The following is an 18,013-nucleotide window of genomic DNA, read 5'->3' as shown; positions in this document are numbered from 1 at the left end:
TGGTAAACTCCCAAATTTAGTCATACGGAGCCTTATTTTATCAAACAGAACCAAGTAAATCTTCATTCCTGTTCATAAGACTCCCTCCTGAGTATGTTTAAAACGGAAGTCTTATTTAGCGTTTACATTGCCAGTAATAGCATATAGAGTGCTTAGCGTTCAAGAGTATTACTCTGTGTGAATCGACAATGTTTATGCGCTTAGAATAACTGTTAGCATACATTGATTGTTTAAGGGGATACATGTCGTGTTAAACTAAAAGACACTTCAATCAGTGCTAGTCGACTTGCCCTTAAGTCTCCCTATTGGACGGGTATATAAATTTGCTGAACTTGAAAGAGTCAACCGATCGTTACACACGCCTGATTCAAGTAACAGTCCGGCAGAGTGAGCAGCCACCGCAGCCGGAGATTGAACCGTGAACTCTGTGTTCCGAAGTATGCTGCCCTCGTTGCTGCACCATAACTTTCCACTCCACAATGCACTACCAGGCCCACCAATCCCTCCATAAATCGACAAATGCAAAGACAGAAATCACCTTTTCACCAAGAAGTTTAACAGAATTAGCTTTCCTGTCGACAAAAATATATATACACTGCCAGCACCCTCACCCCCTTAGCTTCCAAGTGGATTTCCAACCTTCTCTAATGCGGATCTCTCCAGCATTCTGAACTTTCTCAAAGCCATGTCTGATGAAGAAAACACCCATCCCTCAATAATCATCAAGCCTCTTAGATCTCTTCGAAAGGTACCCCAGACAGAAGAGAATTAGAAAATGTCACATGGGGGAAGGTGAAGGATAAAACAATAGAAACTATAATCATGGAGGATAGAAACTTCCTGGGTTGGGTCTAAGACACGCTGCCCAAGCCTCTACAGGGTCAGTATTTGACATCCAGGTCATATTAGGGATAGCCCTGTAAAGATCCATCTGACCCATAGACTATCTATCTTGAATCATCAGTCCTTTTGACTTCCTCACTTTTCATACCAATTGCACCTATATTTGGTCCCTAATCTTTCTGGTTTTTGCCCTTGTTGGCTCCTGTCACCTGATTGTTCACCTGTGCCCCTCTTGTTTAACCAGTATTTGGACTTTTGCTTGGACAGCCTTCTGTGTGTCTAGCACAATTCTGCTTCCAGGTGAAGTGGAGCACTTCCCTCCTTCTGTTCTCAGACAATGTTTCAAGTTTGTCTGTGGGCTAGTTACACTGCAGCTCCTGTATGCAGTAATTACTGCCAATCTCTGTATCTAATCTAATCTCTATGTCTTGTGAAATCTTTGTGTGCCATCATTTATTTACTGGGTGGTCTCCTTCCAACATGATAGATGTTGTGATCCTTAGTTCACTTCTGTGATGCTGTGCCATCCTGTAACTTGTAGTGTTCCACCGCCCAGCCTGCTGGAAGGTGTGTCTGTCGGGAAACAACCTTTACAATGCAACCATTACATCACACTACATTTACAACAGTCATTACATCGCAACATCCTTTACAACGGGTTAGACGCCAGTTGACTGAGAGCAGCCCTGGTCGTCCTAGTTATTGGATTTGAGATTTCTCCGGATAAAACGCCACCTGACGTCTGGAAATTGTTTGTGTTGGGCAGTTTCGCCATCTGTGGGAGGATATGTACCCCTAAGAAGAGGAAGAATTAAAAACCTCACAAGCTTGAGGATTCCCCTATATAGGTTTTCCTGTAGAGGTCACGTAATAACTCAGGATGGGGTTCTGGAATCATTAAACGCATAACGGTGACAAGATATGGAATAACGATTTGAACACCTTACAGTGACAGGAGAACTCTAGACCATTGATGAGAACTCTGGTCATCTTACCAGTATGTAAAACAGGAACGTTTTAAGATTATATTGACTGATCCAATCGGAGTGGGAAACGAGACCACTTATCCCCGAGAAGGGGTTACCAATAAGATCCCTTTTTGCCCCGTTACATGTTGTCCTGAAGAAGACTCGCATGGCCCAGGCTTCACTAACCGCAAGGCCACAAGACGAGTCGAAAGGTCGACATTTATATTATACCTGGACCGCTATATTTTCCCTCTCCATGATATAGTGCAGATATTAATTACATCTCTGTCTGAGGACAATAATAGAGAGAGATCTGATTAATTTAAGTGGCTAGGTTACATCAGGTCCGGGATTTGCCGTCTGGATTCTGTTTTTTGGAAAATATTGAAATGTCTCCTTTTTTATAAATTTTGTGTGATTTCTCCTCCTTTCTTATCACGTTCACATTCTTTCACACCCTTTCTCTACTGCACGGTCTATACGGGGCAATGTATAAAGTATAATGTATATAATTGTGTATTGATTTGCAAACTTTGAATATAATAATTAGAAATGATACAATACATTAAAAGTATTGTATATGTTTTTGGAAATAATTGCTGTTGCCTACTTTTGTTTATCATTAATTGAGTGGAGCTGATTAATAGATATATGCTCTGTACTTGCGAATCTTGATTCATTAATCAATTTGAAATATACAAGCCTCTACAGGGTCAGTATTTGACATCCAAGTCAGATTAGGGATAGCCCTATAAAGATCCATCTGACCCATAGACTATCTATCTTGAATCATCAGTCCTTTTGACTTCCTCACTTTTCATACCAATTGCACCTATATTTGGTCCCTAATCTTTGTGGTTTTTGCCCTTGTTGGCTCCTGTCACCTGATTGTTCACCTGTGCCCCTCTTGTTTAACCAGTATTTGGACTTTTTCTTGGACACCCTTCTGTGTGTCTAGCACAATTCTGCTTCCAGGTGAAGTGGAGCACTTCCCTCCTTCTGTTCTCAGACAATGTTTCAAGTTTGTCTGTGGGCTAGTTACACTGCAGCTCCTGTATGCAGTAATTACTGCCAATCTCTGTATCTAATCTAATCTCTATGTCTTGTGAAATCTTTGTGTGCCATCATTTATTTACTGGGTGGTCTCCTTCCAACATGAAAGATGTTGTGATCCTTAGTTCACTTCTGTGATGCTGTGCCATCCTGTAACTTGTAGTGTTCCACCGCCCAGCCTGCTGGAAGGTGTGTCTGTCGGGAAACAACCTTTACAATGCAACCATTACATCACACTACATTTACAACAGTCATTACATCGCAACATCCTTTACAACGCATCCATTACATTGCATGTCACTACAACACATGACACAGCATTGCATGTGTCTACAACGCAGGTTTTACATTGCATGTCATTACAACGCATACCATTACAAAGCATAGTATCCCTACACTATCCAACACTTACCCTACTGTTGCACCCCCTGGAGTTAGAATAGTTGTTTTTACCCCTACACTATCCAACACTTACCCTACTGTTACACCCCATGGAGTTAGAATAGTCATTTTTACCCCTACACTATCCAACACTAACCTTAAATGCAATGTAATGGTATGCGTTGTAATGGTATGCGTTGTAAGGGTATAATGCGATTTAATGGAATGCGCTGTAGGTGTAGTTTTAAAAGATTTGTTGTAGTGGTATGCGATGTAAATGTATGCATTGTAAAGGATATTGTGATGTAAAATCTGCATTGTAAAGGCATGCATTGTAAATGTATGCATTGTAACGTCATACATTCGTGTCTGTCTCTCTCTATCTTTTTCTTTTTCTCACACACTCCCATATCACCTTTATGTTTTTCAAATATGTTTTCTCTACTAGTCTGTTGTTATATACAGGAAGTGGGCTAACCTACAGAGAGAGAAGTTGGGATTGACCTTGCTGTCGAACAGCAAGACATACAAGGGCTGTGACAAAGCCTCTCAAAAGAAATGCCTTCACATCCCTCTTCATCATCATCAAGGCCCCTTACTTTAAAGGAACCTTCCCAGATGCCTTCAAGAGGTGGCGGATCCTCTTCCTGCTGAAGAAACCAACCCTGGGCACAGAGGATCTCACCAACTTCCATACCAACACCCATTTGCTATCTGAAGGAAAGATCAGCATAAAAGAAGTGTCATTCCTGTCACAGGAGCAGATCAGCATGAGAAATTTTCAGACCATACTGCAACATGCGGTTTATGATGCCATCCTCATCAATGACTGAAATGACCCATGCCTACTGATCATTCTCGACTTCTATGAATCCTTTAACACAGCCCTGATCCAAAGCCAGGAAACATGCATGGGCTTCTCTAACACAGTTCTGTAATGGATCACCTCCTACATTGCCAATTGCCACCAATACATACAGATCGGAAGTGCAAGATCCCTAGAACTCCCCACCTCCTGTGGAGTACAAAGAGTTCTATTCACTCCACTATCATCTTTAACTACAACATCGAACTCTTGAGATAGATTGTTACCTGCCAAAAATAATATAAAGAGCCATCAATATGGCAATGACACTCAAGTCTATATTAAAATATCCTCAATCAGTGGCACTCAGTAACTTAAATCCTGACTGAAACTCATCCAGAGCCTGTTGTCAAGCTCAACCTGAAGCTTAACCCGTCAAAGACTGAATTCCTCTGTCGCCAGCACAGCATGGCAAAACAACAACAGATTCAAGTCTGGTTGTCCAAGATGAACCTTGACCGCTTTACCCTAAGCTGACAGATTGTTGGAAATTACCATCTTTTGGGTGGTATACTTCCAGATTTTTACCTTAACTGTTTTACTGGCTGTAGAACTCTGTGCTAATTACTATTGCCAATGTTAAAGGGCCTGGGCTCCTTCTTTCAACATGATTAAATTGGTGTCTCTCTTAAAGACATGTTTAACTTACCTATGAGACCCTAGCATATGGTACAATGTGTAACCAGGGCCTGTGAGTTAAATGCCTAAAGTCAACTGCAGCACCCATTGTGCCATCCGCAGTAGTGACAGTGTAGACATGACTGCAGACTTACCATATGTATCCTGGCCGATTTAAATTGTAAATTTGACCTGTCAAAATAACACCTTTGAAAGGCCTAAACCTACCTTTTAAATATTAAATATGTCATCCCTAATAGACCTTACTGCCCATATAGCACAGCGCATGGTATTTAAAAGTAGGACATGTAAAAGTTTCATGTTAAATGTCATTACAGTGAGAAAGCCCCAAACACTGTTATTGCTGTAGCAAGGTTGGCTGGTCCATAGGAACACACCGTGTTATGTTATTATAATTAATAAAGCTAATGTCAGGTAGGAAACACATAGAAATATAATTCACAAACATTTTAAATAGTTATTGAAAATCCAATTTAATTGTAAAATTGTTTTTTAAATAACTATTAACGAAAAGGTTCTTAGATAAAGTTACCTTTTCCTGCGTATAGCCTATGGAGACCAATTTGCAAGAGCTCCAACTGTCATCTGACAGCTGAATAGACTCTTTGATGAGGTGCAGGAACTGCTGCCAGAGCAGGGCAAGGTTTTGGGTGTGGCTAGGTGTTCTGTTCCTCTGGCAGGAATACCATTTGGGCTGTGTCCAGGAACCTGATTAACTTCAAAGAGGCCTGGACTATCACTGGCAAATAGATATATTTTTAAAACTTATTTTTATTAAGCAGTTGATTAACACACAAGTCCTCAAGAGCATAACAATATACCAACCCCGGGGAGCATGCAGTGGGCCTTTCATTGTTTTACATTGCATTGTGCTCCCTCCCCCACCTCTTGAATTAGTCCCAAAGCACTGGCATTGGTTTAAGGCACTGCCTCCCAATTTGTTATGCAGTGGTCACCTCTCCTTTCCCATACCCGTTTATGTCAGCTGTGCCCCGATATCATTTTCATGGGCCCCATATCTTTTTTAATTTGCATGGACAGCCCCAGGAGTGGTATACTGTCTGTTCGGCTATCTGCCCCAGTCTAGGTCTTCTTTCCGGTCTTTGGTTTCAGGGGGCCTGCCCGCCCCCCACAGCCTAGTGAGATTGCGTTAGGTCATCCCGCTGCCATTTTGAGCCAGATCTCTGTATGTCTGGGCCACCTCTCTTCCATGGACCTTCCCAGCAGTAGCCACTTAGCCTCAAGCGGCACAGGTGCACCCGCTCCCACCCCCATTATCTCAGTTGTTTCAGTCCCAAACCTCTGAGCACGAGTGTAGGTCCAGAGTGTATGGAAAAACGTGCCCACCTCACCACAACCCCTAGTGCACTCGGCAGAATCTGCCCGACCCATTTTAAACACTCTTGACCTTGATAGGTGGGATCTATGCAGTATCCACAACTGCAACAGGCAGCATCAAGCCCTTATGGCTCTTCAGTGCCTCACTCCACTCTTCATCATCTAGGGGTCCCACATCTACCATCCAAGCCTCTCTAAATGAGGTAAGGCAGGCCGGCATATTAGTAATAATCTTCTTGTAAGTCTGGGAAACTGCCTTGGAGGGCATAGGGTCTAGTATCAGTCTGTCTTCCATGGGAGAGTAGTCTGGAAGGAGTTCCCCCTCTGCTCAGTGGCATTTGAAAGCATGTTGTAGTTGCCTGTATTGAAATATTTCACCATGTGTCAATTCGTATTCCGCCTACAACACATCAAATGCTACGGGAGTGCCTGCTCTCCACACGTCAGCCAGTCTCTCTATTACTATTATTTGCCATTTTGGGTATCCTACAAGTTTTTTGACCTCACCCAGACAGTCGCTATCCCAAAATGGGGTTTTTGCTGTTAGCTTCTGCTCCCAGCCCAGGCACCTATTGGATGCTTTCCATGGCTGCACAACTGCCAGCGTGTGGGGTGGGAGTTCCCCCTGACAGTGCTGCACAGGATCGCCTGGTAGCCCCTGCTTTCCATGGCCAGACGATCCACCCTGTATGCGGGCTCCTTTCGGTCCCCCAACACCCATGGTAAACTGGGAAGCCCAGTAATAGGCTCGGAGGTCTAGGAACGTCAGGCCCCCGCCATAGACATCCCACTGCAGCTTTGCCAGGGAAATTCGGGGTGCCCCCCGTCCCACAATAGAGACCTCAGGATGCTGTTAATTCGGCAGAAATAGGATTCATGAATCTTGAACGATTTGTTCTGGAAAATGTAAAGCATACACAGGAAAGTCATCATTTAAAAAATGACCGCCCGTCCCATCAACGAAAGGGGCAGCGTGCGCAAGTGGTTCTCATCTGCCTGAAAAAGGTTGACCTGGGGGAGAACATTACAAGAAAAAATTGTTTCTGATCCTTGGTGATATGGATCCCTAGGTACTTGAACCCATCTGCTGACATTGGGGCTGGGCAACCGGATTGTAATGACAGGAGGCCTGAGGAAAGCTGGAAAATCCAAGACTTGTCCCAGTTAATTTGGTAGCCTGTATATCTCCCAAAGAGGTCAAAGATTTGCAGAATTCCCGGGATCAAGAACCGGGGCTTTGTCACATAAAGTAAGATATCATCCGCATAGAGGGATATCTTTGCCTCCCAGTTGTCTTCCACTTTAATTCCCCGGATTAACGGGTCACCTCGAACCCAGGCCGCCAGCAGCTCCAGGGCGAAGATCATGGGAGACAGCGAACAACCTTGCTGCATGCCCCTCTGTAGTTCCATCACGCGGGAGGTGCAGCCTTTCACTAGCACCCTGGCCCGTGGTGCTTCATAGATTAGATGCATGCAGGCGCAGAAGCTAGGGCCAAATCCCAGCCGGGGTAACACTGCAAAATATAATTCCACTCCACTCTATTGCAGGCCATTCGGGCATCGAGGGAGAGAACCGCTGCCTCGTCTACACCATAATCATTCGTCAGGTGAAGCACCCCTTATTGTCGTCTCAGATTCAAGCAAGTGCTTCGCTTCGGCATGAAGCCGGATTGGTCAAGGTGGATCACCAATGGTATCAAGCCTGCTAATTGAGTTGCAAGGACTTTGGCCAGGACTTTGGTCCCCACGTTGAGAAGGGATATAGGGCGGTATGTGGCACATTCTGCCAGTGGTTTACCTTTTTTGTGGATTACCAATATGGTGGCAGTTCGTTGTTTGGTTCTGGTAGCCTTCCCGCCTCCCTTGCATCTAGGAACATATTTAATAGAAGGGGCGCTAACTTTGTCGCTGTCTTTTTGAACAATTCCAGGGGCAAACCATTCGGACTGGGGGCCTTTCCCGACTGGAGCTCCTGGAGGGCCCCCATTATTTCTTCTACCGCTAAGTCCCTGTCTAGAGTCTCTCTATCTTCCCTTTATCAGGGTGTTTAAGTTCATTGTGTCTAAGAGCTCTTTACAGTCTGAACTAGATCTTCCAGATTATGAGGCATATACTTACCTCATAAAAGTCTGCAAATACCTCGGCAATATTGTTGTCTCCCGTATGGAACTCCTCTTTGTTGTCTAGGATTTTGGTCACCAACATCTTTCACTGTCCCTTTTATCAAGCCAGGCGATGAGCTTCGTTGCTTTGTCTCCAATGTCGTAAAGCCTCCTCTGGATCGATAAGGCATGGGCCCTCGCTGCATTCTCCACTGTGTCTCGCAACTCTCGATGAGCCATGTGCAACTGGTGTATTGACTCTCTCCCGTGCTTCCCCATTTACTAGTTCAGTTCTAAAGTCAACACTTTTTGTTCAAGCGCCTGACATCTGTTTCGGTCCTCTTTCTTCTTAACCCCAACAACTAAGGCCTGAAACTGCCCCCTTTTCACCGGTTTGTATGCCTCCCATATTTATTTATTTATTTAGAGAGTTTTATATAGCGCAAACGTGACTCTTGGGTATCAGAGCGCTTCACGTTTACATGAGGTAGGTTCGATATACAACTTATATGGCATGACAATTCAATGGTATGAGGTAGGTTTGGTATAAAGTTCTATATTAAAAGTTTCACAAGGTATGAGTTAGGTTCGGAAATGACATATATCTGTATAATTCCTGTAAGTGTCTATCTTCAAGGTTTCAATGGAAGTTATTGGACTTGTCTAATGTACTGTACCAGTTGTATTGTGACTCCAGTACCAATAGTTCCGAATTGTCTTTTTCCATGCATTCTACATCCATAAATCTGGATTAGTATGGCATCGACACAGGTTATCCTCAGTATAGCATGTGACTTACTCTTCACTTCCATTTGTTGTTCTGTTTTGGAAACATCTATGTCCCAGTGGTGGTGATGCCTTGCCTATTTGAGGAACTTAGGGCCAGATGTAGGTAGGCAAATACCTGTCGGTAATGGCCGAAATTCGGTAATTTCGGCCATTACCGACCGGTATTTGGAAAATGAGATGTAGGTGTGCATTTTACTGATTCGGTAATTTACCGAATCGGTATTTTAAGGAAACTGTAAATTACCGATTCCTTAAAATACCGAATTGGTAAATTACCGATTTTGTTATGTAGGGAGCACTCAAATGAGTGCTTTTCCCCTTTTAGGATTCGTTATTTACCACCAACTACAAGTTGGTGGTAAATAATGAAAACCTTGGAAAAAGCATTTTTTTTGCTTTTCCTACAGTGCCATGTTGCAGACATACATGCCCTTAGGGCATGTATGTCTGCAACATGTGCACCCATACACAATTGAGGGGTGCAACAGGGTGTCAAAGTGACACCCTGCCACCCTTCAATGTTTCTCCCTTTTACCGAATCGGTAAATACCGATTCGGTAATTGCCATTCATTCCTATGGGCCTCCAGGCCCATAGGAATGAATGGCAATTACCGAATCTAATTACCGAAACTTACCGATTTGGTAATTTTTTCGGAAAAATTACCTACATCCCATTTGCCTGTTCTTAAATACCGAATCGGTATGATTCGGTATTTAAGAATCGGTAATCTGGGATTACCTACATCGGGCCCTTACTCATTAGGAAGATCTTAGCTTCCCTCTTGAATGTTGCCGTGTTTGGAATTTTCCTAATATTTGAGGGGAGTGAGTTCCAAATTCTGGGAGCCACTCCGGAAAAGCTCTGTTATTCGTTTTCTTCTTCCGGAACATGGATGGTCTCAGCAGCAGCTCCTTTGCATTCCTGGCTGGTCTGCATCCTCCAGATAGCTCAATCTTCTGGGCCAGGTATCTTAGTGTTTTGTAGTGGAACGCTTTGTGGTTGATACATGCCATTCAGTTGGATTCTGGCTTTGTACAGTAGCCAGTTTAACGATTTCAGGTGTGGAGAGATATGATCAAATTTCCCCGCTCCGGTGATGAGTCTTGCAGCTGCATTGAGGCATGCTTTTAGTGGAGCTGTGGACATTTTTGGTAGACCTGCTAAGGTTGTGCATCCATAATCAATCCTTGAGATAACTAATGATTGTACGCAGCAGGAGTTCACTGATCCCTCATTCTGCTGTAAGTATTGCTCAGTTCCCTCCCGCAGCTGCCCTGCAAATTCCCTGTCCGCCAAGTGCTAGGTCGCAGGTCAGGGCGACAAGATACTCTCAGCTGTTTGTCCCTTAAACCAAGTGACCACCAGTGAATGGTCAGAGATGCCCCTCGACAGGTGCTGTGTTGCTTAGAAGCTCCGTAAATCCTGCCTAAGGTCAAACAAGTAATACATTCCAGACAAGCTCCTGTGCCATGCTGATATGTGTGTGTATTGGCGTACTGTCATATTATGGGCTCTCCACTTGTCTTTCCACCCTAGTGCCTCCGTAAAGCTTTTCAGGGGGGTCCCTGTGTGCGTTTCCATCTTCCCTGGCCATCTATCTTCTGAGCAAGAGACTACATTGTTAATGTCCCCTCCCAGAATAAGCGAGCCAAGTGGCATCTCTAGGATTTGTGACCTGAGGGTAGATCTGGTGTCCCCCTGCAACCCCGGTGGGCCGTATATAGAGCCCAGATTCAGTATTCGTCCATCCCACCTCCCCGTTTGGAGTACAAATCTGCCCAGTGGGTCTCTCCATGTTTTCCCAGGGATGTATGCCGTAGCAACTCTGGGCAGGATTCCTACTCCTCGCGATCCTGGCGTGTATCCAGCGTGTGCCCCCAGAGTATAGCCCCACCTATCAGGTGCTTTATAGTTATGGCCTTGTAAGTGTGTCTCCTATCACATGAAAATATTAGCTGATACCTGGGCAGGCCGTAGCTTTGTTCTCCCAGTTAGGCATGCACCAATCCCAGTGGGAGATGAGCTACCCCTAAAACTGGTTTAAAGTGACCACAGAGGATGGGTTGCTCAATTACCTGGCCACACTTCTGGGGTGGGCTCACACAGGCTGGCTCTGCGTAGAGGAAGAAAGGATTTGCCATCATGGATTTAGGAAGGGAGAGGGCCAGGAGTCACCCCCACCCTTAGACGGGTGCCAGTTATAAATATGGCACTCACAGTACCCTTCTCATAAAACTACTGGATCTGTGGAAAATCAGAAGAGGACTGATCCTGAGAAGAGCCTAGATGATTGACCAGCTCACCATCATTTACCAAGGACAACAAATTGGACATCAACCATCATAATTCTGACCTCCTGATCAAGCTACAGGGACACAGCAAGCTACAAGAAACCATTCCTGCAGCTGCCCAGTAGGCCAGGTCTAACTGGGCCTACCATGGACTATGTTGGCGGTTTATGCTGGAGTGAGTCTTGACCCCAAGAGATGTTCCTGAGAGTCTGAAACCATGGGCTGTTTCAAAGTGTGTTCTTCCTAGCATCTCTTGAAACTGGGAACTCGCAGAGAAGGTATCAGGCCTTGTAGAGACTTGTTCCGCTACAGCCTGCAGCCTTGCTCTGCTGGAAGAATACGAGCTGCAAAAAAGTAACTAAGCCACAATATAGAAATCTTCACCTGCCGTAGGTGGCAAAAATATTTTGGCCACTGAGGCACCTTCCTTAAACACAAAATTGCCATTTTTTCATTCACTGCTTTCCTGCCAAAAGTCAGCGGTTTCTCTGGGACCTTGTCCAGTGGCTACATGACTTAATGGAGGCCCCTTAGGCCACAGATTGCTGACCTACAGCATTACGCCACAGATTTTGGCTTCCATTCAGAGACTGAGTCTGAGGGTAAAACTACAGACCGGGTGAACCATAGTTTCTGTATCCTACCTGTGCTTCATTGCGATCAGCCTTAACTCATCCTAGGTACTGGTGAAGTGCAACAAGATGACCCCAGTTGGGTCATAATGATTTTTTACACTATTTTGAACCTTAAATTTGAAAAATTCTAATGAGCATTTCTCCTTATTGGATTTTTGCCATTTTGGTGTCATTTATTAATTAAAATGTATTCTATTTTTCTAAAGTGGTTTGGGATTTTCTTGTGTTGTTCCTGGGTGCTTTAGAAGTCTACTCCTGTGATACATTGGGAATTAGAGGACTTAAGTCAGAGGTAAAATCTTAGACCTTGTTGGTCTAGCCGACCCGTCCTCCAACATGGTCAGCGCCAAATTGCGTCTAAGTCCATGTCTACTGAGACCATTGACTATCAATGGCACTTTATGCTTCATAGTGGTATTCCTACCTAATACTCTAAAAATTCACATATCCATTTCCCCTTGTTGGATTTTTTTCATTTTGTTTATTAAATGTTACTCAATTTGTCTAAATTGGTTTGGGATCATTATTGTTTTGCATTTCAACTTTGTTACTGTTATGGTACTGCATAAATACTTTATACGTTACCTTTAAGTTTGGCCTCTCTATTCTATGCCATAACTACCAGTGGGGTGGGCTCAGGTTAATTTAGTGACCTTAGTGATTCACCCTAGCAAGGGTTGTGGTTATTGCTTAAGATGGGTCCTCACCCCCTTTGAATAGTACCCCAATATCTTACACAGCTGTTGAAAATTCTTTGTATTCACCTTTGACATTGGCTTCACATTTAAAGAACTCATGACCAGGAAACCAAAGACCGCATGGTACCAGCTCTGCTTCCTGAAAAAGTTATACATTTCTTTCTAGACACATATTTTAGATCAACCTTGCAATGCCTATTCCTTTCCTATCTGGATAAAGACAACGCAATACTCTTTGGCTTTCTGGACACCTTTTTGTCACCCCTAAAGTATATCAAGTTAGCGCAGCAAGGGTGTCAAGAAGTTTGGCCAGATCACTCCAATGCCAGATGAACTACATCAGGTCCTCCTCTAGGTGAGTTTCATCTTCAAGACTGGCTATGTCACCTACCAGGACTTCAGCTTGACAAACTTTGTCATCAAATTTACAATCTCTGGTGGACAGTGCAATGCCAGGAGCCATGAAACTGCCAGACTGGAGACCGAAGGTGATAGAAGAAAAAAAATCTTTTCCATCTGTGCCCCAAGTATCTGAAAAAATGTATACACTGACATCAAAATGGCTCCAACCTTCCTGCATTTCAGGAAGAAACTGGAAACTCATTATGTTAAGGAGCACTAGTCCACAAACATACTAGAATTAGCAGGTGTCTCTCTCTGTAAGCAAATGTTGCTTAGGTCCTTCCCCTTATCCAGCACGCCATTACTTCCCAGCCAGGTCTCCGCTATATAAACACCACTATATACACAAATACATTCATCATATTTTCCAAAAAACTGCTGTCTAATATTGCTTAGCTCACATAACAGGGTTTTATTCCTACTTGGAAGAAGACCTGTCATAATAACTCATCTATATCTCTGATTTATTTGAGCCAGGTTTATATATGTGAGCATTAGAATGTATTTCCCCCTTGGTTTATATGAGTGATTAACACTCTATATTACAACAAAAACACAGGTATTTCATAATAGTATTCCACCAAACTATTGTCCATTATCCTCAAAATGGAAAACTAAATCATCTACACTAATTCGCCTTCTTTACACATGATAGACGTGTGATATATTACAATAAATGCTCACAATGAGTTTGTCTATGCAGCAAATTCACTAGAAACTGTGTAGTCAGAAAAGAATCTCTCATTTACGCTTTAGCTCAATATATAGCTACATGTTGGATGCAGAAAAATACAGATGTTGTGCTAGAGGGTCTCCACCAAGTACATTTATCATGTAGAACCATATCTTTGAAATACTTTAGTATTACTATTACACTAACACTATAATACAGAGATGGTTTTGTGAGACTCGACTAGCTAGTAGATAAAAATAAGCATTTGCAATGCAATAGGTCTTGCATTTGCAAGAGTTTAAGCTATTGGCATTGTAAATGACAATCCCTTTTATTTATCTATTTTGATAATTAACATAAATAAAAGGTATTGTCATTTACAATGTCAATAGTTCAAACTCTTGTAAATGGGAAACCTATTGCATTTCAAAGAAGCAGCCACCATTGCCCAGGGCTGCTTGGAAAGTGAACGCGTGCATGGCGCGCTGGATGTTGCAGGAAAGCATGTTGTGCCTGCAGTAGGTGAAACTCATTAAAGAAAATCGTGTTTTCAGACTAAATAAGAAATACAGTGTAACAACCGAAGTAATAGGACCAGTCCTCATGGGAGGTTACAAATGAAGACAAGGTGGTACTAAGGAGGGATGTGAAGGTGCCACGACCCTTACCACGGTGAAGCCGCGCCTTCCCTCACGATCCCGGTGCCCGACACATGGTCCTCGGGCGCCCATAACAACCCGGACTCCTCCTCTCTCTCCCTCGTTGCAGGTGCCAATCACGGAGAGCGGAATCCAGGAAGGACTCTCCCGCGACCCCGGAAGTACCTCCCGCCTTCCAGAGGCGGAGCCCAGAAAAGCCGGAACAGAGAACAACAACGCGTTCAAGCAGGAAGACTCGTGGCAGGGGACAGCGTCCAGAGAACCCCGGGAGCCGAGCGGAGAAGAAGAAGGAGAAGACGAGGTCTGGACGGAGGACTGGTGGAGTCCGGTGGAGGAAGCTGGAGAGCGGCCGCAACTCGAGGACAGAGTTGCGGCGGGCCAAGTGAGTACCGACTCCCCTTAAGTGTAAATATTGTTGTGTATAGTTAGCCCCTTATTCACCTTGCACCCAGCACTGTAAGATAGTGTACATAGCCCGTTGGTTGTCACTGGCACGAATGTATATATGGTCCTCTCACTGGCCTGTCACTCAGTCACCCTTCGACCTACCCCATCTTCCTCCTTCCAACTCTTGCCCCCCCCCTCCCCCCTACCTCACTTTCGCTTGGCTTCCCATCACCACCCCGGCTTCATACCGTTCTATGTCGACAGACCTAACGGCCCTCTTTTTCTCTCATTTTTCATACCTCCGTGGAGCCACCGTCCCGCTGCACGACCGACCAACCCTCCTCGGAGAACCCTCAACCGTCTTCCAGCCAAGTGCCTTCCCTCTGCGCAGAACCACCAACGCGACGACGAACAAGAAACTCACCTCAATACCCTGTTCTTCCTTCCTCCTCCCCTTGAACTGTGTACAAACAATAAAGATCGGCTAAGAGATAGCCCATTACATACGGCCTCCACGCCTGTTATTCCGGTCCGCCTACACCCCACAGTCACAGGGGACTAATATGCCTATTAAAGAATCAGAAGCAAGCCTTTACGAAGGACAATGACACAAGCCAATGACTAATATGGATGAAAAGTGGGCGGGGTGTCAAGTCCATACTCCATTACAGATGTCCCAGGCTCGACCTAAAAATCGTGATTGAGTGAGGAAAGTTTACATTGTAGTGAGGCATGGAGGTCTCAAATAATTTATGAGCCTCGGCGACATCTTACATCTGGTTTACGTTCTGGGACTCTCTGTGAAGAGGCTCAACAGGGGGAACAGCGTTTACAATGCAACTTTAACAACGCAGTACCTTTACGACGCAACCATTACAGCGCAAGTCATTACAACGACTTGCGTTGGGGGGCGCTCTAGGATAGGGAATAGTTTTAATTTACTATCCAACACCTTCCCTACTATCCACGGGGACTGGAGTTGGAATAGTAAATTTAAACTATTCACTATCCAGCACCCCCCAACGCAAGTCGTTGTAACGACTTGCGTTGTAAAAGTTGCGTCGTAAAGGCATGTGTTGTTAAAGCATGCGTTGTAACGACGTACATCCGCTCAATGGATGCAAAGTATCCTATCAGTGTTTGTCATGTTTACAGTTTTGCCCAGAGTTACTGATCCACTGCTGGCTCTCTCTAGTCTACCTCATTGTCAGGGTCTTCCACCATTGGTACACCAGAGAGCCAGGAGTGCCCCTCCTTGTGCTAAATGTTTATTTAGAAAAGTGTGTGCCTGAATAGAGTCAGCAAAATTGTGCACCTTACCCTAGAGTGTATATCACAGTCTCACAGGATTGAGCACATCATATTGAAACCATGATCTACTATGTGTCATCAGGGAATTAAAACTCATGAATGTACTCAATCCCCCCTTGTTGTTCGTAACTTCAAAGCAACTCTTAAAAAATTTGCCACACAATAAAGAGTAAAAACATCAGTGGACAATTTTAAAAACAACAAGGCTACCCTTGCCTGCCTAAACCTAACTTTTCTTTGCAGGCCTTTTAAGAACAATTTACTGTGGAAGGCATAGTACTGGCAGAGTAAAACTAAGTGAAGGGTGTCCTGCGGAGACTTACTGACACAGCCGCAGGGCCCCCTTTCTTCTTGATTTATAATAATAGGAGATGGATATAATTTAATCTAAAGAGGGAGACCAAAAAGCGATCAAGGGCACTTGTCATTAATGTTAAGTAAGCTTCTATACTCTGTGATGTTTTAACTAAGATATGATCTCTCACAGAGTGTTTCCCCAGTTCAATGATTTCACGCTGCACCATTGAAAATGCTCGATACAGTGTTTTAATGTCACTTATGTCTTTTGTGTCTCCGGTTTGTCAAATAGGTCTTGTCGACCTAAGTTAACAAAAGAATCCCTGACATATTTCAGCCATGGAATTTTTTGTGCATGCTCCAAGGAGAGACAATCACGCACTACCATCCTTGTCAGAGCAACCTGGTCATTAGTCCAGATCTTCAGCCAACGTACTAGGAGCTTCACACCCACGTTGTCTGATAAGTACCCCTCCCCCAGCTTCTCGTGTACACAGTATGCTGGTGTGCTATGTGGTACTTTCAGCATACGTCTTAGGTATTTATTCTTTACCATTTGCAAACCTGTAGATTTAACAAATCACCACACCTCACTACCATACAGGACTTTGGCACAACAGATGGAACTATACAATTTTAAAATCACACCTGGGGTCCAGCAACCCAGCCTCGGAGTATAATTTGCAATTGAACCCGTGGATTTAATCAAGGTCAGACATTTTTTCTCTATTAGGTGTTTAAAATTAAGATGGTTATCAAAAAAGACACCCAGGTAGGCAAAGGCTGGGACTTTATCCAGGGTGTATGACCCTATGAAGTAATTGTTTTTTTAATAGGCTTCTTACCCATCTCCATCACATATGATTTTTCTAAATTAGAGGACATGTCCAACTCATTCATGAATTTCAGAAATCCATCTATTAGGAGCTGTAAGCTATGTGGGGTGCGGGCCAAAAGCACAGCGTCATCTGCGTACAGCAGCACTGGGACTGTTCTGTTCCCTAATCTGGGTATGTCAGCCTCTATGTTCCGCATGGTGGCATTGAGCCCATTAATATATATAGTAAACAAGAATGGCGCTAAGATACATCCTTGTCTCACCCCACTAGAACACTTAAATAACTCTGTGACTTTCCTCTCCTTTGTGTATCTTACAGCTGCTGTCGTGTTGCAATGTATTGACTGATGGATGTTTATTAAAACTGTATCCTCCCCAAGGTCCTTCATTAAAGCCCACAACTTGTTACGATTCACACGATCAAAGGCCACAGTGAGTTCTATAAAGGCTAAATATAACACCCCAGCCTTTGCTATAGTATATTTTGCAGTAATGAGGTACAGGTTGAGACACTGATCCACGGTGGATTTTCCCGATCGGAACCCATATTGCACATTCGCAATAATTTGTGCCTCCTCGGCCCAGACCAACAACCTGTTTAAAAGCACCCACCCCAGGACCTTAGCTGCAACATCTATAAGCGATATTGGTCGATAACACTGTGGGTTATCCCTATTGCCCTTCTTGAAGATTGGTAAGATTATCGCAGAGGACCAGGATTCTGGCATGGTTGTATTTATTACTGCATTCAGAACCCTTGTTAAGAGAGGGGCCCAGACCTCAACGTTAGACCTAAAAAGGTCCGGTCGGATCCCGTCTGGCCCCTGAGCCTTATTCCTC

General features: G+C 44.0%; 1 long non-coding RNA gene across 2 annotated transcripts in view; it reads left to right on the top strand.

Moving 5' to 3' along the window:
- LOC144817812 (uncharacterized) overlaps positions 1 to 18,013 on the top strand; it is a 126,993-nt gene that overhangs the window by 76,240 nt on the left and 32,740 nt on the right. The gene's annotated exons all lie outside the window — the stretch shown is intronic.

The sequence above is a fragment of the Lissotriton helveticus genome, chromosome 2_1 (genome assembly GCF_964261635.1).
Source record: "Lissotriton helveticus chromosome 2_1, aLisHel1.1, whole genome shotgun sequence".
Lineage (NCBI taxonomy): Eukaryota > Metazoa > Chordata > Amphibia > Caudata > Salamandridae > Lissotriton > Lissotriton helveticus.
The sequence above is the reverse complement of the archived record's forward strand: the minus strand, read 5'-3'. Positions and strand labels throughout refer to the sequence as shown.